The sequence below is a fragment of the Camelus dromedarius genome, chromosome X (genome assembly GCF_036321535.1).
Source record: "Camelus dromedarius isolate mCamDro1 chromosome X, mCamDro1.pat, whole genome shotgun sequence".
NCBI classification, from domain to species: domain Eukaryota; kingdom Metazoa; phylum Chordata; class Mammalia; order Artiodactyla; family Camelidae; genus Camelus; species Camelus dromedarius.
The window spans coordinates 83,536,632-83,559,765 of record NC_087472.1 but is presented as its reverse complement, the minus strand read 5'-3'; the positions used below and the strand labels follow the sequence as shown (position 1 = coordinate 83,559,765).

Here is a 23,134-nt window from a genome sequence, read left to right as displayed (position 1 = left end):
TCACATGGCTACCCCTTGCACCAACTACTCCGTCCAGGAGGAAGTAGAGCAGCTCTAGCCTAGTTTCTGTGTTAATTCCTAGGCAGTAGGCAGGGATGTCATTACTGCCACACACCAGGGGCCCATGGCTGGAGTGATTCACCAGAGGCAGTATGAGCGATGGTATCAGAAGAAGGGGTATGAGAATGTGTTCTGGGCAGAGTAAAATAAGAGCTCCATTCTATCACCTTTACTTTGTTTGGTAACCTTTGTTGTTGTTGTTGTTGTTGTTGTTGTTGTTGTTGGAGGTTTAAGATCATCTCCTTTAAAAGAAGACAGACAACCGGGCTCTATTACCTACACACTGTGCAACTTTAAGCAAGTGACTTTGCCACCCTGAGCCTAAAAAGGTTATTTTTTATACTTCTCTGGCAAGTTGTTAAGAGCTTGTTAGAAATGCTTTTCATTTTGGTCAAAACTTACAATGAGTCAGTCATCACTTGGAAGCAGGGACTTCAGTGTTCTGCTGAAGTGTCCACATTGCTGCTCTCTTCCCTTTTCCACCCCCAAATACACACACGTACACACCAGTCACATATGATGTGCACACCCACACAGTAAACCTGTATTTTTCATGTATTCCAAAAATAACCAAAGTTTTCTTCTTTCCTGAAAGCCAGTAATATTTTTGCAGCCTAGAAATATTCCTAGGGTTAATATTCTCTATCAGGGATTGGCAAATTTTTTTCTGTAAAGGGCCAGAGAAGAAAACTTTTCACCTTTGTGGGCCAGATGGTTTCTGCTGGTGACTACTCATCTCTGCCCTTGCAGCCAAAGCAGCCACAGACAACATATAAGTGAATGAGTGGGGCTGGGTTCCAATAAAACTTTATTTACAAAAACAGGTGGCTAGCTAGATTTGGTGCACAGGCTGTAGTTTGCTATAGAATCTATAGCAACATTGTCCAATAGAACTATAATGCATCCACATATGTAGCTGCAGATGGAGGAGATGTCTCCCCAGTATCAATTCCCAGCCTGCAGTAGCACCGTCTCCCCTGTTGCAGGAGAAGGTACCCAGACAGAGCATCAAAGATATTTGGAGGCTGGACAAAGGAAGCTGTTAGAGTACAGTAAACTGTCTCCCGTAGCTGCCTATGGACTTAGGCAGGCCAAGGAGATAGGAATGGGGCATCGATAGTGTCTGCCTTGGGGGAAAAACCTGAGGAAGAAGCCTGTGCCTCTGAAGGTAGAACAGCGAAAAGGGGGTTGGGGGCAGGGAGTACTGGAGATACTACAGTGTTGCTGGATCAAGGCTTCCCTGAAGGTCTAATGCTGGACTTCTAAGGTTATGTGAACCAGTACATCCCCCAATCGGTATGTAAACCAGTTTCCACAGGGGTTTCTCTGTCTTGTAACGAAGAGCGATTTTTACTGCTCTAGGAATTAAACAGGTTCATTATCTCAGCAATTCTTTGGATGCTGAATAGTCTTACTATGAGAATTGAGGTTGACAGAGGTGCGGAGATTCTCACGTAAGTGTTTCTTGCCCCTCTATATTTGATAGGAAATGTCTCTCCCACTCCTGCCCCTCAAACAACAAAATGAACCCAACTAATTTTTTTTTAAAACCCCACATCAATAGTAAAATAAGACTTAAAGTACACCCTGGGGAGTTTGGGTAGCATCTATTTCTGAATTGCACACAGTGGTCTGGTCATTGGAAGGCCCAGTCTGTTGGCTGAAGCAAACTGTAAAAGGAAACCACACCATCATTGAAGATGTGGTGTGTAGACACACACACACAGGAATATTATATAGCCATAAAGAAGAAGGAAATCTTGCCATTTGTGACAACATGGATGGACCTTGAGGGCATTGTGCTAAGTAAGATAAGTAAGATAGAGAAAGACAAATACTGTATGATCTCACTTATATGATTAAAAACCAAAACAAAACAATTCATAAATTCAGAGAAGAGACTCGGTGTTGCCAGAGGCAGGGGGTGGGCAGTGGGCGAAATGGGTGAAGGGAGTCAAAAGGTACAAACTTCCAGTTATAGAATAAATGTCCTGGGGATGTCATGTACAGCATGGTGACTATAGTTCATAATACTGCATTGCAGTATCTGCAAGTTGCTGAAAGAATAGATCTTAAAAGTTCTCATCCGAAGAAAGAGTATTTTGTAACTATGTATGGTAACTGATGTTAAATATTGCACTGATCATTTTGCAATATGTACAAATAGGGAATCATCATGTTGTATGCCTGAGACGAATATAATATTGTGTGTGAATTATATCTCATTGAAAAAAGACAGAAAGAAACCACATCGTCAGTCCAAAAGAGCCCAGGGCAGGTATGGTAGATTGTTGGCTCCCTCAACACCCATTTCAACTCCCCTCTGGCTGACAGTCCTTTAGAGCCAAGCTCTACATCCAATAACCCACCTTCCCGGACGTCTGTGCAGGAGAGGTGGCCAGGTGACTCCATTATAGCCAGTGGGACACAGTCAGAAGTCAGCTGGCATCGCCTCAGAGATGCTTTCTCTTTTTGGAGGAGTGAGGGCCTGGGGCTGGAGATGCGGCCGCAGTTGCCAAGGACTGAGGAGAGGGAGACACACAGGCCCTGGCTCCTCTTTGGCCTTTGTGGGCCACCCTTCCAAAGCTGGGCTGTGTTACCTTGACTTCTTACCGCCTGAGACAAATCAGCGCCTTTGCCATGAAGCCACCACAGTTGTTGAGTTTGTATTATGGGCAGCTGAGTGCAGTCCTGTGTGATTCAGAATTAGGTAAACCTCTTTATTTCACCAGGATGTTCCTTTACAACCTTCCTAAGGATCATGGGCACATGGGTGACCTCAGAATTCCTAAACTTTGGCCAGGGCTACAGATCCAAAGCAGGACAGATGAAAGAGGGTCGAGTAGAGCTAATGGCCGTGGGAGGACCTCTCCAAGCTTCTTTTTTAAAATCTTCAAGGAATCCAGGGAAGAGCATTCAGGGTTGGCTACTGAATCAGGAACCAGTTCGTGCCCCTCATTGGTATAGACTGTTGGCGAGTAAAAGTGGCCAGATCCCAAATCCAATTCATGGAGGGAGACGGGTTCCCCCACCCCAACAAAGGCGATGTTTGGGACACTAGCTGGGTGCCCTCCAATTCGACTCAATTCCGATGCTAGTTACCCAGAGATAGCGTCCGATCCTACAGGTTAAGGACTCAGTCACACAAGCCTGCCCTTCCCCCGTCCCCATTCAGATGCCAGTCGCAAGTCCAGCTTGTCGCCTGTACTTCTGATCTGCTGGCTATATATCAGAGGTTCCCACAACCTCCTCCCTGGGTTCCATTACTTTGCTAGAGCAGCTCACAGAACTCAGAAAAACATTTTACTCACTAGATCACTGGTTTGTTATAAAAGGACATAACTCAGGAAGCCAGATGGAAGAAATGCAGAGGGCAAGGCGTGCAGAAAGGGCGCGGAGCCCCCATCCCTCTCTCTGGGCTCACCTCACCACTCTCCCCACATCTCCACGTGTTCACCAACCCGGAAGCTCTTCGAACCTCATCTTTCTGGGTGTTTCTGGAGGCTTCATTACACAGGCAGGGTTGTTTAAATCACCGGCTGTCTGCGATTCATTCAACCTCCCGCCCTCTCCCCTCCCAGGAGGTCAGGGGGTGGGAATGAAAGTTCCAACCCTCTACTCCAATGGTTGGTTCCTCTGGTGGGCAGCCCCCATCCTTAGGTGCCGGCCAAAAGTCACCTCATTAACATCACAAAGACACCTTTATCACCCTCAGCATTTAACAAATACCAAGAATTTCAGGAGGTCTGCACCAGAGACAAAGACCAAATCTCCATTTCTTATTAAAAATCGCACTATCACAGCAAATCTCCCTTGGGCTCTACCGGAGGAGAATGAGCCACTGGAGGCTAAGCGGTAACCCCAAGTATCTCGATGGAGAACATCTCTTATTTCTCTAGGACCTGAGTGCTCCCCAAACCCCTGTCCCTCATGAAAAAGGCCTTTGGTCTTAGCTGCAATGCTTTCAGGCACCCCATCATTCTCACCACTTCTCCTTGCCGGGAGTTTATGGCATTAAAAAAAGCAACCATCACGACAATTTCCTTTTCTTCTGGCCTTTCCAGAAAGAAACCTAAAGTGCTAGTATTATTTTCCACTTTTAATCACGGCTTGACAGAGATGGAAAGTTAAGTCATGAAATTGCTTTTGTGTTTTGTACTTCTTTTCACTATTTTGGAAAAAAAAAAAAAGAACTAGTTCAATGGATAAAATGTAGGTTTACACCAAACCCCAAACATCACGAGCGTTAATGGCAACCATGTGTTATTCTGGAGCGTACGCGCCTACTTTATTGGAGGAAGAAAAAAAATGCGGCGCTGCTCAGCTGGGATACCGTGAGCCCCACAGTTCCAAAGGCATGTTTGGGGACAGAGAGCGGTTTCAAGTATCTCAAAGTAAAAAAGATATATTTTGGAAAAACAAAAAACAACTTAAGAGGTAGGTGACAATAGGCATACTTGCAGCAAGACTGCCTTCCCCAAACTCTTGAGTCATAAAACTTCTGTCTCAGAAACAGAAGGCTGGGGATGCCTAGAGGCACATCTGGTTCATCCCACCACCTTCTGCCCAGATTGTCCACAAAACCACTAGGCCAGCCTGTGGCCCCCTGAGCAGAGGCCAAGACAATGCCAACAGCTGGGGCTGAAGCTTGGCCCCCAAGTGCCCCCCACCGAGAGCAGAGCTGGGAGGGGGCTCTCCACTCAGCATGGATCCTGCCTGTTCTCTCCTGTTGCCTGAAGCCTCAGGTGGGCTGGGATGGGAGAGGCATGAACTTAGTAGAGACCGACTTGGTTCTGGGAGCCATGACTTGATGCCACTGAATCATGATTTCCTCCTGGAAGGTCTGGTGCAGCCTTAGTCTTTGCGTGCGAATTTAGCGTCTGCTCAGGGGCTAGAATCAGAGCTGTGGTTGGAAGCACCCAGCTCCGAATTGTCAAGCTGGTAGGAATTTTTGCTTGGTCACAAAGTCTAGTGTGCCGAGACTAATGCTCTTTATTTTCCATTTTTTTTTTTTTTTGCAACCTCTAAGTTTTTATTAACATGAGTTGTTAAGAACAAGCACCCAAACTAGTGTGGGGGTGAGGGTGGGAGAAGCAGGGAGGATAGGGCAAGGGGAAGAAATTCTGCTCGATTGGTCATAAAACTCCAGAATTAACTAGAGTTACCTTGGCTCTCAAGCTCTCGTTTCCACTGATGGTGGAAACCGTCAGCGTGCCAAGTCAGCCCAGCTCGGCACTTAAAGGTCGTCCTTTTCAGGGCAAACGGCAGTTCTCCCTCATCCTCACCTCCTCCTTCTCTTCTCCTAGGGGTAAGCAAGGGCTGACCCCTGGGCCTGGCCTAAGGAAGGGGCCCACACGCCACCACTGGTACTTCCCACCACTGGTACTCGCTGACTTCTGCCCATCGGGTTATCCATCTCCGGCTGCATAGCAAACCGCTCCAAAACTTAAAACGAACACAATATTTATTTTTCCCATAAAAGCTGCAATTTGAGCAGGGCTTGGCAGGGACAGCTATCTCTGCTGCATTTGGCATTAGCTGGGGTGGCTCGAAGGCTGGGCATTGGTACCTACATGTGGCCCCAGCCTGTGGTCTGGGCTTCCTCACAGTGTGGCAGCTGGGTTCTAAGAGTGAGGGAAGAGAAGAGAGGGGAAGGGTATGCCAATTTGCTTTTCATGACCTGGTCCTTAGAAATCCTGTGGTATTGCTTGGTCACATTCCATTTGTCAAAGTGGTCACAGAGGCCTGCTGCACTTTAAGAGGAGGAGGGGAAGACTCCACCTTTTGATGGGGAAATGGCACATGCTAGGAGAGTATGTGGATTCACAAATGTTGTAGAGGCCAAGTTTCAAGACACAGCCTGCTACATCCTCTCTTCTCCATGCATTTGCTGCTGACCTTTTTAGAGCTGCCACGGTCTCTGGTTCATTCAGCCCACTCCGGTTCCCTTAGCACCACCCAGAGGCCTCTTGGTGTCCCAGCCGTGGGGATGGGGAACACTGACACAGCCTATTTCCTCATGCTGGAGAACGCCGTTGGCCTCCAGGCCTCCTGGGCCTTAGCTGCCCTGTGACTCTGGCACCATGTCGGATGCGAGTCTTCTCTGTGCAGTTGCAACCACCCCTGGTCCACTCTGCTCGAGCCCCAGCCTTCTGGTGCCCATTCCAGCCAGCAGGGAAGAGGAAACAACTCTCCTGAGGGCAGATTCCACATTAAGGACACTAATTGCAAATCCACCCCTTCATTCTTACCCACTATTGGCCAGAACCTTGTCACATGGCCGTGTCTAACTGGAAAATGTAGATCTTATTCTGACAAACTATGTAGTTTGGTGAAAAATTGGAAGGTTTTCGTTTTTTGTTTTTTGCTTTATTTTTATCAAGGGAGGAAAGAATTGGTTTTCAGGGAGAACTCCTTCCTTGACAAGAGGCAACATTTAATCTGAGAGCTTCAGGGTGAGTCAGAGTCAGTAATGCTAGAACGAGGGGAAGAGTATTTTAGGCAGATGGAACAGCAAAAACAAAGGCTCAGAGGCAGCAAAGAGCATGGCCTGTTCAAGGAACAGGCATGTCATTAACGAAGGATGTGACTTGTGGAAGTGATGGCAGGTAGACAAGAGGAGAGAGATGAGATGAAAGGAAAGGCGGGTTTTATTTATTATTTATAATTACCAGACCATGCGGGGCCATGTTGGCCAGAGTAAGGAGTTTGGAATTTATTCTAGAACATGCTTCCTAACAGACCGTTCAATGTCTACAATTCTCATAATTAGCTTTTTTTTTTTTCTTGGTGCAAAAGTCCATTTAACACAAATATTTTTCGAGTGCTTACTCATGACAGGAAAACAGAAGGCATCGTGGGGAGGTAGGAATAGCTTGATAGTTGGAGTATTAGCATTTAGAAGGTACTGAATTTGGTCAATTTATTAGCTGGGTATCCGTGGGCAAATTACTTCACTTCTCTGAACCTCAGATTCTTCGCCAGACAATGCTGTGAGTTTTAAACAAATGAACGCATAAAACGGTTCATGGTGAACTCTAAGGAGCCTTGCCTACGCTTGATATATTGTTCCAATATGAATGTAAGTTCTTCCCAGAGTACCAAAGGGCCCACCAGAGGGTGAGTAGGGGAGGGGAGAGTATGGCTCTAGAGAAGGACCCCACAGGGAGAGGGCTGGAGGGAGGGGCCCTGGTGGGGTCACTGAGCACTGGGCCCTGAGGGGTGGAGTCAAGGATGGGCACCAGGGGATACCAATGAGTCACACTGGCAGTAAGTGTCGGAGGCCAGAGCAGGCACTATTGATACCCATCTCTGCATCCCCTCAGCCAGCCTCTGGGTTCACCTGCAGCTGCAGTGAGCTGTTTCTGGAAAGCATACAGGGCTCCCCTCTCTTCTCTTTTCAGCCTGTGAACTTTCTTTGGCACGAAGGATCTTGCCGGAAGCATGCAACCTGGAGCTGCCATAGAGTTAGCATCCTGGGGGAAATTCTCAACCCAGCTACCCCAAGTTGGCTGTTTGGAAGGGGGGATGTGTTCCAAGGCGTGTCCCACATGGCGTCTCAGGGGGTCCCCGGTGGGATGGAGTGGCAGCCGCCCCCAGTGGTAACTCGCTCATCAACATCCCCTGAATGGGCTTCCCTCTCCGTCTCATTTCCCCACACCCTCACCACTCTTCCTGGGGTCACCTTCTAAATAAGCGACCTGCACCCAAATCCTCATCTCAGGCTCTGCTTTGCGGGGAACTTCAACCAACCCCCGTTCCCACCCGCCTTCCCTGATATCCAGGATGAAAGGGCTGAAACCTGGCTCCCCCAGCTCCCATCACAGTTATAGGCGGCCACGTGACCCACTGCCAGGTATTGGCTCAGAAGCCAGTCTTATGGAAGGTTTCTTGGAAAGCTTTCCCTTCTTTATAAAAGGAACAGATATTTTTGGTGCTGGCACACCTCCCCCGCCTTCCTGCCTTGACCATGAACACTCTTAGAGCTGCAGCAGCCGTCTTGGGGCCAGAAGGAAAGGCCAAGAGAATCACAGAAACACTGTCCTTGATGTATTAAGTCACCGAACTCACATCTGTAGCCATCGCGCTCTAGACTTCTTCTGTGCAGAAAATAATCCTCAGGTTGGTGGAGGATGTCGTTCACAGAGCGCTTGGTTACATGCCCCCTAATGCAGTCCCAACTGGTACACTTGCTCAGGGTGCCAAGGTCAGCGGCGGCTGCATCCTAGATTTCCAAGTCTTGGAGCCTGGGGGTCAGACCTCTCTGCGGTGGGCTGGCACCCGCTGGAGCAGCACAGCCACCCTTGCCCTGCCAACTCCCAGTCCTGTTCTTGCCCCTGTCTGAATTCCACGGCTTTGCCCAAGCAGGATAGGCAAGGCCCCTCCTGGGAAATCTCAGACTTAGAGGTCGAGGAAGGCAGGCGGCCTCGGAGACCGCAGGCAAGTCTTTGACCTGCTTCACTCATCTTCCAGCCTTTATTTCTCTCTCTCGCTTCAGATTTACAAAGAGAGCGAGCGCTGAAGGAAAAAGACAAGACTATCCAATGTTGAGGGCCAATTCCCTGATTCCCCTGACATCTCTTCTTCCCTTTCCGTCTCGTTTTGTCTTAGTAAGCAAGTCAGTGAAAACGAGGCTGATGAATTCTTTCGACTGAATTGCGTACAACTGTTAACTGGTACTTACTGAGAGCCTAGGTTGCTCTGGGCTAGGGAAAATACCAAGGGCACGGAAGGCATGGCTTGTCCTGTCCTAAAACAGGACACAGTCTAGTTGGGGAGGCACGTGGAAGCACCCAAGAGGGCCTACAGTTCAAGAGGCAGGCTAGCAGAGGGGTCAGGAGCATATGTTCTGGAAGAGGTGGTCTGCATCGAGCAAGGTACTTTACCCTGTCTGTGTCTCACTTTTTTTCTCCATAAAATGGAGAGAATAATTGTACCTAATCCTTGGGGTCATTGGTGCAGATTAAGTGACTCCGCCGTGAGGATAGTGATGATGATGAAAGTTATGTGCTCATCTGGCATCTCCACAGTGCCCGAGGCAGTGCTTTCCTCATCCTCAGCCACAGGAACACCTATTTATGAGTATCCAGTACACAGCAGGCACTGTGTTAGGTGCTGGAGGTACAGCGGCCAACTAGACAGATAACGTGTCTGCCCTCATGGTCTGGCAGGGACACGGACATGAAAGTCATTATAGCTGTGACAAATAAGGGCTCCAGGCAGAGGACCCAGCCCAGGTTCAGGCATTGGGTGGGCGGCTGATGCCCAGAGGGGGTAGATGTAAGTGGAGGCTGGAACAGACAGGGTCCAGATCTTGTGGGCCCAGAGGGTTAAGTGTAGGTGGACGATCAAGGTCAAATATCAGTGATTGAGTCCAAACTGGTGGGGAATTCTGGCACGTGGACACAGGGCAGGGTGTGTGAGAATCACACTCAGGCCTCCTCCTGACCTCTGCCTTGCTCCCTGCCCATCGGCCCTGTGGAGGGTTCCCGGGGCCCCCTTGGGAGCCAGGCAACGATCTCCTGCAGGCCGCAGTTCTGATCCAGCCGCGTAGGAAGATTAGCAATGGAAGATTAATTTCTCCTTGTCATTTCCCCAGGGGCCTTAAGCAATCTCGGGAGCAATTTTCCTCGCCTAGAACACCGCCCTAGGGAAGCTGGCGGGGATCGGCTGCGGTGTGGCGCCAGGTGAAGGACAGCCCTCGAGTCCAAGCTTCGGAGCTGGGTGGTGAGCCAGAGAGAAATGTGCCCGCTGAGCAGTCATCGCCGGCCTGTAATGGACGCTGAACAAAAGAGAGGCAGGCATAAGCATCGCTTTGCTGTGCGGGCTTTCCATTTGGCTAAGGAGCGTGAAGGACGCCGGAAACAGAGCTCTGGGACTTTCGGTGCAGGCGGCCGCTCGGAGCCGGGCAGTCTTTGTCTCCAACGAGATTTCTTTTCACAATCGCGGCTCTGCCTGGAGGGCGGGGTGCTGAATCCAAGGCCACAGTTTCTCCCTCCTGCTAAAGAGAAGGAAGAGGGCAGGGATGTATTGTGCTGGAGCTGGGGACCCGAGCGCACTTCCACGGAGGAGTCTGAAGTCAGATCTTAGGAAGGACTTCCAGGCCAGAAGGATAGCCCTTACTCTGGATTTTGATTAGCAGCTTTTCAATGAAACCCAGAAAGCTGTTGTTTGGGATAAATTTGAAGACTCTTAGGCTGGAGGGTCTAAGAATGGTCAGAAGATTGGGACAGGGTACATCCCCCACAGGGTTGTGTTTCCCGGCTCCCAAATGGCTGTGCCTTTCAGCCACTCAGCTGCACCCCATGCTGTGCCATTCATTCACTGATTGTGTTTAAAATGGGGCTCCACCAGTGTGAAGCTGGGTGTGGTATTAACCTCTCAGACTCCATTGCCTCATCCCTAAAATGGGCTTGATAATGTCTTCCTCACAGGCGGAGGGACAACAGTGAGTTAATATATGTAAAACAGCCAGCATACATGGCCATGCATCGGATAGGGTGCCTTCAGCTGCAAGGAATTGAAGACCCCGCTAAAAGTGTCTTCACAAAAGGGGGCTATGTTTCAGAAGAGAACTCTTGAGGCAGGCTCATTCCCAGAGCTGGAGGGTCTAACATCTATCTCTCTGCTCCACTATCCTCGGCTTGTTTAGGGGTGACACGCCTCATGGTCTACAGACAACTAAAGCCGTTCCAGGCATCACATGTTCAGTTTAAAGAAATTGACGCCTCCTGCTCTAGTGGATTTTACTTCCGGTCCCATTGTCTAGTACAGAGTCATGTGACTGTGCTCCACCAATCTTTGGTAAGGGATATGAGACCATCATGGTTGGCTTAGATCAAGCATGATTCACCATCCCCACAGGACTGGGAGGGGGTCCTCTTCCCTGATCACCCTGGAGGGCAAACGAAAGAACAAAATTTGAGCTTGGCCATCGAGGAAGATGCAAAGAACTTGAGGGCACAGAAGGAGAGAACAGATCCTTGGGTAAGCAACCTGTAGTTTTGGCTACAGTTCCCTACCTATCTACCTACCTCCCTAGCTATTTACCTTTTTATTCTTGACTGTATGTCATATTTCCATGAGTAGAGAGAATATAACCCCTTGCTGGCAGGAACCTGTTGATTTCTCTATTTCCCAGCCCCGGGCACCTAGTAAGCCCTTTATACACATTTGTTATTGATGATGATGATGACATATATAAATGATTGCAAACATCATTAAACAGTAGAGTTTGTACACACTTCTATTTCTGAGAGCGGTAAGGGACTTTAGGAAACATAATATTTTCGCAGCGGTTCTTCAAGTGTTACTCTGAAATTCGTTATGAGATCAAGGAGGAGATACTACAGAGAAATAAAAGTATGTTGCTGTCTGGTGAGAGGAAGTCAGGAGAAAAAAATAACCAACACACATCTAAAGGAATATATATACACACACAGACTTCTTTTTTTTTTTGGTCCAACTTTCACTTCCTGCTTTACCAAAGCAATCGACCTTGAGAATCCCCCCACCCCCCCATAGTAAAGCTTTTTTTTTTTTTTTTTTTTACAGTTTGGTTAACCCAACAAATCAATAGTGGCACCCAGTGGCTAGAAGGGTTAATCAGGGAACAGCAATTACTTTTTGCATCTCAGTTTTATCAACCAGAGCTGCATTTAAAAATTAAACCACTGAGTCAGGCATCTGAAGAAATGTCAGGGCTTCAACTCTGGCAGCATTTTTTTCCCACGCCTCCTTTCCTCTTAGCAGCTCAGACTTTGCGGGCCCATCCTCCACCTGGGAGCCCAGAATTACGGCTGGAGGTGGGGTGGCGAGGAGGGTGGCAGGGAGGGGGAGAAGGGGGTGGTGAGAAAACCTCTGTCGCCTGGCAGGGCTATGGGGATTGTTAAAAGCTTGTTTATTCTACATCCTCTCTAGAACTGAGCGAGCAAGTGTAATTATGTGCATTGCTGGAGTTCCAGGTCTTTCCTCCAGAGGACATCTCCCCCCAAAGTTGCTGACGTCTGGTCCTTACGGGATTTCGGGAGGTAAGTGATCCAGAGGAAACCAAAACCTCTGCCAGTTAACAGGATAACCAATTAACCAAACCAGTGAGAGGGAACCCGGGAATGCCCGTATCTAGCTTTGGAGTTCCATCTTCATTCTTCCAGCAGTTAGCAGGGAGAACATGTGACATAGGCCAGGCTGGTAATTCCTTAGTCACTAGGCTTTGCAAGGTTCTAAGTCCTATTTATTGAGCTACATGGACGGTGCCTCTGACTTAGAAGGGAAGGTAGGCCCAGGTTTCACACTGCCATAGGGAACGAATTATTTCCTGTTCCAAACAAGCTGAAAGATCCCCATGGCAGAGACCATTCATTGTTCCCAAATAGCTCTTTCCCCTGCTATTTATAAGTAATAGAATTTTAGCTGGGCACATTGCCTCCTGGAGAAAAAAAAAAAGTTTTTTCCCCAGCTTCCTTTACAGCTAGGTGTGGCCATGTGACTAAGTTCTGGTCGATGGAATGTAAGTAGAAGTCTTGCATGCAACTTCTGGGAAGTGGGAAGTATCCTTAACAGGAGTGCTCTTTCTCTGTTCCTTCTAAAATTTGCTTGGAATCTAGTCTTGATGGCTGGAGCTCAGGCAGCCACCTTGGACTGTGAAGTGGCGTAGAATGGTCAAGTGTACCAAGATAGCAGAAACATAGATCCCTGAGTGCCATACCAGTTCTGGGCACATTATGTAAAGATTTTTTCCCCTAGCATTTTCCTTCTCAAAATGTGGTCTTGTTAGAAGTACACATTCTCAGGCCCTATCCCAGGCCTACTGAATCAGATACTCTGGAGATAGGGCCCAGCCATCTGTGTTTTAACAGGCCCATGGGTGATTCTGATGCACTTTATAATTTAAGAACTGTCCTAGACTATTATTTTCCTATTAAGGTATTTTCATTGATTTTCTCCCACAGTCTATTAAGAAAAAAAGTATTTAGAACTAGGACACCTAATACTCCTTTTGTCTGTCTTCTATTTTCCCCCACCTAATTTAAGAGGAGACATTATCGACATCAATAAGATTATGAAAAGATGTAAATTATGTATAGGTGAGAGCAGGACTCCTTAAAGCATAAAATTTAGGCCAAGCAAGAGCAAAACTGGTACCACAAGCTAAAAACATCCAAGGATAAGTAAGTTGAGTTCATGGAGGCCAGTGTGATAGCTAATTGTAGGTGTCAACTTGACTGGATCATGGGGGGCCCAGATATTTGGGCACACATTATTCTGGGTGTGTCTTTGAGAGTGTTTTTGGGTGAGATTACCATTTGAATTGGTAGACTGAGGAAAGCAGACTGCCATCCCTAATGTGGGTGGGCCTCATCCAATCAGTTGAAGGCCTGAATAGAACAAAAAGGCTGACCTTCCTGGGAGTGACGGGGAACTCGTCCTGTCTGACTGCCTTCCAGCTAGGACATCTGGTTTTTTTTTTCCTGCCTTTCCTGAACCATCAGCTCTCCCTGGGTTTTGAACCTGAAGGCATTCAGACTGGAACTCCACCATCAGCTCTTCGGGGTCTCCAGCTTGCTGACTAAAGATCTTGGGATTTGTCAGTCTTTGTAATCATATGAGCCAATTCCTTAAAATAAACCTCTGTCTCTCTCCACACACACATACACACACATCGCATTGGTTCTGTTTCTCAGGAGAACCCTGGCTAATACAGACGGGGAGGCCATGTGGCAGAAAACAAAAACCCAGTGAGCCCTGACTTTGAATTCTGCTTCCATTGTTAGCTAGGTGTGAAGTTGCGTAACCTTTTGACTCTCACTTTCTTTATTCGTAAAGAGGGGCTAATCATACCTTCTTTCCCAAGACTTTGATGAGATTAAAGGAGATAATGTTTGTAAAACACCTAACATAGTGCTTGGCATATAGTTAAATGCTCAGTAACTGATAACAGTGATAAAGATGATGATGGTTATGATGGTAATGATGACAAGTTCTGATCCCTGGCGGGTGAATATGAGAAGAGACACACCCTGAATCTTCTAAGATACTTTCTAGGCTGGCATCTTTCGCAGAAGCCATGAGTGGGAGAGCCATGTCTGACCTACCGTCCTTGTCATTATCATGCATATATCATTATCCACATACAGAGATGATGGGAGGCGTGGTAGCCAGTCTCCAAGATGGCCCCAGTGAGCCACGCCTGGCATCCCTGACCTGGCGCCATCCCCTCCTACAACTGAATCAGGGTGCATCTACTCTGAATCTACTGTGACCTGTAGGCTCCTGCACATGTGCTGGCCTGTGACTTTTGAGGTTGGTTACAAAAGACATTGCAACTTGCTTTTCTTTAAGAATTCATTTCTCTTGAGATATAATTGACATATAACATTGTATAAGTTTAAGGTGTGCAACACATTGGTTCTATACATTTATATATTGCAATAATGATTGCCATTGTAGCATTAGCTAACACCTCTATCACGTCCCATAATTATCGTCTCTTTTTGTGTGTGTATGGTGGGAACAATTAGGATCTAGTCTCTTAGCAGCTTTGAAATTTAGAATTGGTGTCTGTAATCACTATGCTGGCCACCACAGGTCTCGCCTTGCTCTCTTGTGTTGCTTGCTCTGGGGGAAGCCAGCCACCATGTTGTAAGGGCATTCAAGAAGCCTTGTGGAGAGGTCCACGTGGAAAGAAGCCAGCTAGCCAGCACCACCTTGCCAGCCATGTGACCGAGTTACCATGCAATTGCATCTTCCAGGCCCTGACTTCAAGTCTTTTAGCTGAAGTCCCAGACATCGTGGACCAGAGACAAGCTATCCTCACTGTACCTTACCTGAATTCCCGACCCACAGACATCAAGACATGTAGTAAATTGTTAGAAATTGTCTTCACATGGCATTCTCCTTGTGTCTTCACATGCACTCCCCTTCCTCTCTGTGTGTCTGTCTCCAAATTTCCCTCTTTTTATAAGGATACCAGTCATATTTGACTAGGGCCCACCCCCCACCAGTATAACCTCATCTTAGCTAATCTCAGTTGCAATGACTCTAGTTCCAAATAAGGTCATATTCTGAGGTTCTGCGGGTTAGGACTTCAACATGTCTTTTTTTGGAAGGGACACAGTTTAACCTATAACAAAAGACTTCTTACTTGATGATTCAGATTCTAAAAGCAAGTGCCCCATCAGCCCACCTAAACAAGGCAGAATCTGCACGGCTTTCTCTTATCCAGCTTTGGAAGTCAGAGTTTAACTTCTGCGACTTAAAAAAATGGAAAGATATCCCATGCTCCTGGATTGGAAGAATCAGTATTGTTAAAATGGTCACGCTGCCCAAGGCAATCTACAGATTTAATGCAATCCCTATCAAATTACCGAGCACATATTTCACAGAACTGGAACAAATCATAATAAAATTTATATGGAACCACAAAAGACCCAGAATTGCCAAAGCATTACTGAAGAGAAAGAAAGAGGCTGGAGGAATAACTCTCCCAGACTTCAGACAATACTATAGAGCTACAGTCATCAAGACAGCATGGTATTGGTACAAAAACAGACATAAGGACTAATGGAACGGAATAGAGAGCCCAGAAATGAACCCACAAACTTTTGGTCAACTAATCTTTGACAAAGGAGGCAAGAATATACAATGGAATAAAGACAGTCTCTTCAGCGAATGGTGCTGGGAAAACTGGACAGCAGCATGTAAAACAATGAAGCTAGAACACTCCCTTACACCACACACAAAAATAAACTCAAAATGGACCAAAGACGTAAACATAAGACAAGATACAATAAACCTCCTAGAAGAAAATATAGGCAAAATACTATCTGACATACATCTCAAAAATATTCTCCTAGGGCAGTCTACCCAAGCAACAGAAATAAAAGCAAGAATAAACAAATGGGACCTCATTAAACTTACAAGCTTCTGCACAGCAAAGGAAACCATAAGTAAAACAGAATTTAACTTCTGCTATTGGTTGAAATAGTCAGAAGCTTAACCATCAAGGGCAGGTGTCCTAGTCAGCTGGGGCCATAACAAAACACACAGACTGGGTGGCTTAAACAGCAGACATTTGTTTTCTGACCGTTCTGGAGGCTGGAAATCCCAGGTCAAGGTGCTGGCAGAGCTGATGTCTCCCGAGGCCTCTCTTCCTGGTTTATAGACGGCCGCCTTCTCACTGTGTCCTCGCATGGTCTTTCCTCTGAGTGTGCAGAAAGCTCTCCGCTTCTCTTCCTCTTCTTCTAAGGACACCAGTCCTGTAGGATTAGGGCCCCACCCTTATGACTTCTTTAACCTGAATTATCCTCCTAAAGGCCCTGTCTCTAAATAGTCACATTGACGGTTAGGGTTTCAACCTCTAAACTGGGGGGTGGGGGGGGCGGTGCACAATTCAGTCCAGAACAAAGTACTTCAGTAGAGAGTGTGTTTTTAGTCTATACTGTAGAAGAGGTGGGTTTACATTTGAAATACACCCGTGAAGGAAGCACACCTCAGGGATGGTTAGTTAGCATTTGAAAAACCTGAGTCAGAAATCCACACTCCAAAGACAGCTACCACCCGCACATCAGCTATCTAAATCTGTACTGAGGGTTCACCAATTCGCATTTTTTAACGAATAAGCGAGGTTCAAGACGGGGGGATTGGCTAGAAATATCGTACTGGCACCTCTGCCGCTGCCTGAATGGGGTCTGTGAGTCTGATGAGCCCGGGGCGGGGGGTGGGGAACCTGGGGGTGTGGCACCCCAGGCCACAGGCTTTGTTTACTCCTGTGGCCTGCCACCTAACAGGACATTGTGCCTGTTCTAACCGGAGGGTTAGTTGAATCCTGCCACTTAAAGATTGTCACTTGTATATTCAGCATACCTTTTAGCCAAGGTGCTTGTTGGTGTGCCTATGGGCAGAGACCCAGCACTTCACTGAGCGACAAGAGCAGATTGCGTAACCGGTTTTTGCGCCTGCTTGTGATAAATGTCTTCATGTGTGATTTCTGATTCAGTGGGTGGCTGGCTATGATTTTTTTTTTTTTAATGATTCTTAACAGAACATCTGGTAATGAGGTTGTGTGAGGGGACCAATAGCCTTTCATTTGCTCTAGACTGGGGCTCTTAACCTGAGGTTCAGGGATAGAATTCACAAAGTCCGTGAATTTGATGGGGGAGAAAAAATGACATATCCGTTTTCACTAGCCTCTAACTCAAATTTAGCATTTCCTTCAATGACGTACGTAGCAACAAATCTCAGTAGTATTAGCAGATATCTTAAAAGATCACATATGCTCATCAACACTCTGAAACGATGGTAGTTATTAGATCTGCCGCGGGATCTGGTTCCTTAACAATTTACTGAAGAAAGAGCTATGTCCATCTCTATATCACACATTTGTTTTAATAATTTGATCATGATTTCGACCTCGTTGGTTTCCTTTGTAATCCGATGTATTTATTTACGGTTAAGGACCTCTGTTCTGAAGGCTTCTGACGTTCACCAGATAGTCCCATTATACGACATACACTCAAGGCCAGGCTTGTCATTAAGATGGCAGTGATTGGAAACTCATGTTTCAAATCGTCTCTTGATATTTTCAATTTGGGGCCGACTCGAGCGCAGATCTGATTAGATGGTGGCTGTTGTTGCCTCATGATGTGGCTGACAAAGAGCTCATACCAGAAGAAACATCTGCTCTGCCTCCATCTTGTTCGGCTGCGCTTGTATTATTGGTATTATTTTTAACACATGGTTTCTTTGCAGGAATCTTTTTAAGCCCTATGGCTCATTTGGGAGTTAAGTGAAAACTAGGTCATCTGATCAGTAAATCCACATTGCTAGGCACCTGTAAGCTGCAATGCGTCACAATATGCTGACAGTGGCGGAGGCAGTGGGGCTCCGGCTCTTCTCCTGAAGCCACGTGGGTGCCACCCGTGACTGAGATTCACGGTCGTACTTGCCAGGTGAAGGCACGCTCAAGTGGCAATCTGCCTGGCAAACGTAAAGGCTAGTCACATTGATTTTAATCTACAAATAAAAAAGAACTTAATCTTCATTAATATTTACATTATGACTTTCCGTATATTTTTTATCCTTAAAAAAAAAGAGAAATTAGAGTTGTCAGCGCACCCCAGTGGAGTGTCAAACACCACGACTCTGCAGCACCAAGCCGTTGGTATTAGCATTTTTTTGGCAGTCATATGACTCAATAAATTCATGTGGCATTTACCAAAGCCCCTAAGTCATATTCTTCCATACATTCATTTTGTTCACTGACCCCTTCAGTCAACAAGTACTTATTAAGCGCAGTTCCATGCCAGATTCTGCTAGATGCTCAGATTCAAAGATGAATAATCTATATTTTCCACCCTCCCTTGGCCACAGTCCTAGGGGAGATGGGCAGTGTGACCAGTCCTGGGATGTGGGGACAAAGGTACCTAAGCAGATGGGTAGAGGGCAGGGGGGCACAGGGACTGGGTGGGGGTGCTGCTGGCCTGTGATGGACTCAGTCTGGAAGGGACTCCTGATCTGGATAGAGATGTGGTGGGGGTGGGGAAGATGGGGCAATAGGAGAGGGTCTGCCAGACTCCTGGAAGCAGCTCACGATGGGTGTTAGGGCAGTTGTTCATCTTGGCGGGTGGGAACATGGGTGAGTGACAGGCAGCAGGGCGGAGCCAAAACCTGGTCCGCGGGGTCTTGTCCTCCTTTTGAGACTTGATTATATCATGGAGTGATGGAATGGATTTTTTTGGGGCGGGGGAACCATAGGCAGAGGACTTGTTTATTTCAGTCCGCTGAGATGTTTTCCCATCCCGATTAATCCCACATGTCATGCCACGAAAGTTGTAGAATGGGACTGATATCTAATGTGAACCACTAAAGGCGGCCCATTCCGCTGAAGAGAAATGTGTAAGGTCGTTAGCGACCTAGGTTCTGGGACTCTTTAGTCCACAGAAATTGATAAGAGGCCAGACGAGGAATTCTTGCAAGGTTTTATTGGGATTCGTGCTACAGCACGAGGGACTGAAAACAAGTAACAGGTTCCCTTGCTCACTCCCTGAGGCGGGGCGAACTGGTCCCTTAAATGGGGTGAGGGTAGGGCTGGGTCTGTGAGTTGGGCCAGAGGGGTGGCTTCGGTGGTCTGTCCACCCTCTTGGTGGTGCTGTGCGCGGGGATCATGCACTGTATGCTGCTTCTGTTCCTGGCACCTCAGAAGTGGCGGTTGGGTTTTGATCTTTTTTATCTTCTTTTTCCCTAGTTGCCGCGACTGCACACGCCTGCAGTTATGTTTAGTCCCTTATAGTTTCTTTGTAGCTTCAGGAGAGGTTTGTCAGGTGCAAGCACTGTAGCAAAGGGTCCCAGGTCCCAGACAGTCTCAAGGTGACAGACACTTACCTGCACTGCAGCTCTGGGGCAGGGCTGGGGAGAGAACACTTGAACCACTTGTTCTCCATTTTGGTGTCATTTTGACTTTAAATAAACCACTGAGACAGATACTACACAAGTGAAAAAAAAATTCCTGGCCATAAAACATATCACACCTTACTCCGAGGTAATGGCAAAATACCTTCCTATAAAAAATGAAAAAGGAATCTGTGTCACCTAATTAAACCCCAGCAAGATCTTGTTCAATGAAACAATGAACATTGCCAATCACCAGTTTCCCTTCTACACATATAGCGCCTGGACCCAGACAGTTGGAATTTCACACCGGGGAGACGCTGAGATCATCCGATGATGGAGAGTTTGAACTTTGATGATTCTTTTTAGCATGATAAAATTGGCCTAGATATTTCTGCCTTCCCCAATATGCATGGGGATGTGGCCGTCAGTGGAGGAAGGCAGAGGCCGGAGTCAGGGCTTTTCATCTTTGTCTGGAAAATCGGAATTCAGGTCAGGCTATAGTCACTGAGCTGGAGTACCACCTTCTGGCTGCCTCCGATTTAAGAAGATTGCGGCAGCCCAACTTTTTCTCAAATTCGTAGATTTCTCACTGTGTCCAAACACCTCAAGTCCCTCTTTTCCGCTTATCAGGAGGCTTCTAAGCAGCTCCTGTCTAGGCTGGTGGCTCCTTATGCTTCAGGCTCAGCTGTCACCGTGGGGTTGCCTCCCTCATCATGGAAATTCCCTTTGACTCTGTCTTGGGTGGCATCCCCAGTTCCCTGGATTCCACGTTTTCCCCTTTCTTGATATTTTCCAACATTCTGGTGGACCATCTCTTGTGGCTTCCTGAGATAGGATACGTGGGCAACAATTTTATGAGACCTTGCCTGTCAGAGTTTTTTCTATGCTCACACTTAACTGATAGTTTGGCTGGATATAGAATTCTAAGTTGGATCATTTTCCCTTAGATTTTTGCATGACATTTTTCTATTTTCTCACAAATTCCAGAGTTGCTGTTGAGAAGTCCAAAGACAGGAGGATTCTCAATCCTTTGTATATAATATATAGTTTCTCTTCAGAAGCTTTAAGGGCTTTTTTCCTCAGTATCCAGAAAAATTTAAGATGATATATATTTATGTGAGGCTATTTTCATCCAATATTTTAGGTACTTCTTTGGTCCTTTCAATCTATTAGCTCACATCCTTTCGGTATGGGAAATTTCCTTGAATTATTTCTTTGATGTTTTCTTCTCTGTCTCTCTGTTCTCTCTTTCTAAAGCTCCTTTTATTTGGACTTCTGGAGGAATCATTTAAAAAATTTCTGCTTCTCATCTTCTTTTCTCTATTTTTGGGAAAATGTTCCCAATTTTATATTCCAATCCTTCTACTAATTTTTTCATTTCTGCTGTCATATTTTAATTTTCCAATGGCTCAATTTTTATTCTCTAAAAGTTTTTTTTTTATTCCCTGAATGCTTCTTTTTAATGCAATTAAAATAATGTCTTTTCTGGGACATTATTGATGGGGTGTGTGTATGTTCCTGTGTGCGAAATTTACATTTCTCAGTATAGTTTCCATTTCCTTCAGCTTGCTTCATCTGTTTGTTTTGACCTTGGTCATTTATGTTAGAGGTTTCCCTTAAATGCCTGCTGATCACCAGTTATGTGGACCCATTTACAGCAGGGCACTAAAAAGCTGCTGGAAATCCCTATGTGTGTGGGTGTGGCTTGCCAATTGCAGATTTCACTCTAGAGCAGCAGTTTTCAAAGTGGGGTCTCAGGACCAGAAGCAGCAGCATCACTTGGGAACTCCTAAAAAATGCATATTCTTAGGCTCCACTGGAGATTTACTTGATTTAAAACCCTGGCAGTTTGTAGCTCTGATGCAGGCTGAAGTTTGAGAACCACCTCTCTACGGTGATCTGGGTAAGCCTTTTTAAAAAATTATTGACGTATTTATTTACATTAAAATTTTACATCTAAGATGAAAGATACCACAAATAAATACAGTTAGAACACAAATAATGGGTAAAATACCTACCACCAGATAAAATCTTGGTCTTTTGATAATAGAACTTCATTTGTCACAGTCAGTGTGGTTCCTGATTCGCTTTAACTTACTTTTGTCCTTGGGTAAGCCTTTTGATTGGCAGATCTCTGACGTCAGTATTCAGTCTCCTTCCTAGAGGGCCCAAGCCTGAATATCAAGTTTCTGGGAGTTGAGTGGGCAGGAGAGCTTAGCTGGGGGTACAGTGTTCATAAAAAAAACTTATATCTAATCTCCTTGTTTTCAACTGGGCATCCTACTTTCAACTATCCCTCATGTCTCTAACCAAAGACCCTTTTTATTTTTAATTTTTTTAATTGAAGTATAGTTGATTTATAGTGTTGTGTTAGTTTTTGGTGTACAGCAAAGTGATTCAGTTTCATATATATGTGTGTGTATATATATATATATATATATATATATATATATATATATATATATATTCTTTTTCAGATTCTTTTCCATTATAGGCTATTACAAGATATTGAATGTAGTTCCCTGTGCTCCACAGTAGGACCTTGTTGTTTATCTATTTTATGTGTGATAGTATGTATCTGTTAATCCCAAACTCCTAATTTATCCCTCCCCGCCACCGCCCTTTCCCGTTTGGTAACCATAATTTTGTTTCCTATGCAAAGACTCTTTAAAACCCTCTGCAGTTAATAAGCAAAAGTCCAGTCTTCTGTCTGGGAGGGGAGAGGGGGAGTGAAGAGACAGTCATGTAGGGTCGCAGAGCAGGGAAAGGCATCTGAATGTCTGACTGCTGCTTGCATGGACTTTCAGTCCATCCTCCTATTCTTAGTCTCAGGTCCACCTCCTCTTCCAGAAGCACCTGGCACTGCCATTTCTGAATCTTTGGAAGGGGGAGAGCTTCTGCGATGCAACTTGGGTAGCTCCTGAGCTTTCCCCACGGCCAGTTTGAGATTCAGCTTTCTCTGCCCTGCTGTTAGTCACCAAACAACCTTCTGCTTTCCAACTTCCCAGACTCTGGGCTGTTTTCTCCTTTCCTAGTCTCTTTATACTGGCAGGTGAATGCCTTTTGAAAATTCCACTACTCTCATCTTCATGAAGTTTGGGGACTGGAGCAGAGGAATGAACGCACGTGTTCCATCCCATATCTTTAACCAGGCATCCCATTTTTCTCTAAACGTGTTCCCTTTGGGGACGAGGAACTAGAAACCGTCAATGAGAGAACAGAGTTTCCAAAATTAGTCCCTGCTGCTGCTACTGTTATCCAGGTCAGGACTGGGGGCCTGGCTGTGTTTTGGCCTCTCTGGGCCCCCCGGGGTGATAGGGTAAGGGAAGCCAAGGCCTACTGTCATTCAGACAGAGTCACCTTCTGAAAAGATGGCTTCCATCCCTCGCTCAGGAGCCAACCATGGCTCCCCATTGTCTACAGTGTTTATCCCTCAAGTGGGGCATTTAAGGTTTGCCTTAACTGCTTGAATTCTCTTGCTGGCACACCTCTCTGCCCTCTACTCCCCTCCCCTCCCCTCCCCTCCCCTCCCCTGGCCGCAGACACTGGCATTCCTGCCCTCTGCCTGTCCCCTTGCGCGGAGAAGGGCCTCTCTCTCCCCTTGGCCTGCACAGATCCCGCCACCCCTCCAAGTCCAGCTGAGGGGCCCCCACTCCCTTTAGGCAGCCTCTCTGGGGCTTCAGCT

The 23,134-nt window shown here is 46.4% G+C and overlaps 1 long non-coding RNA gene across 4 annotated transcripts in view; it reads left to right on the top strand.

The window, feature by feature from the left end:
• Positions 1-23,134, top strand: part of LOC116150747 (uncharacterized) — a 65,970-nt gene that overhangs the window by 11,856 nt on the left and 30,980 nt on the right. For all 4 annotated transcript variants that reach the window (XR_010379528.1, XR_010379527.1, XR_010379526.1 and 1 more), the window contains 2 exons: positions 9,659-11,046; positions 11,980-12,089. This is a non-coding gene — a long non-coding RNA (uncharacterized LOC116150747). The remainder of the gene's footprint in view (positions 1-9,658; positions 11,047-11,979; positions 12,090-23,134) is intronic.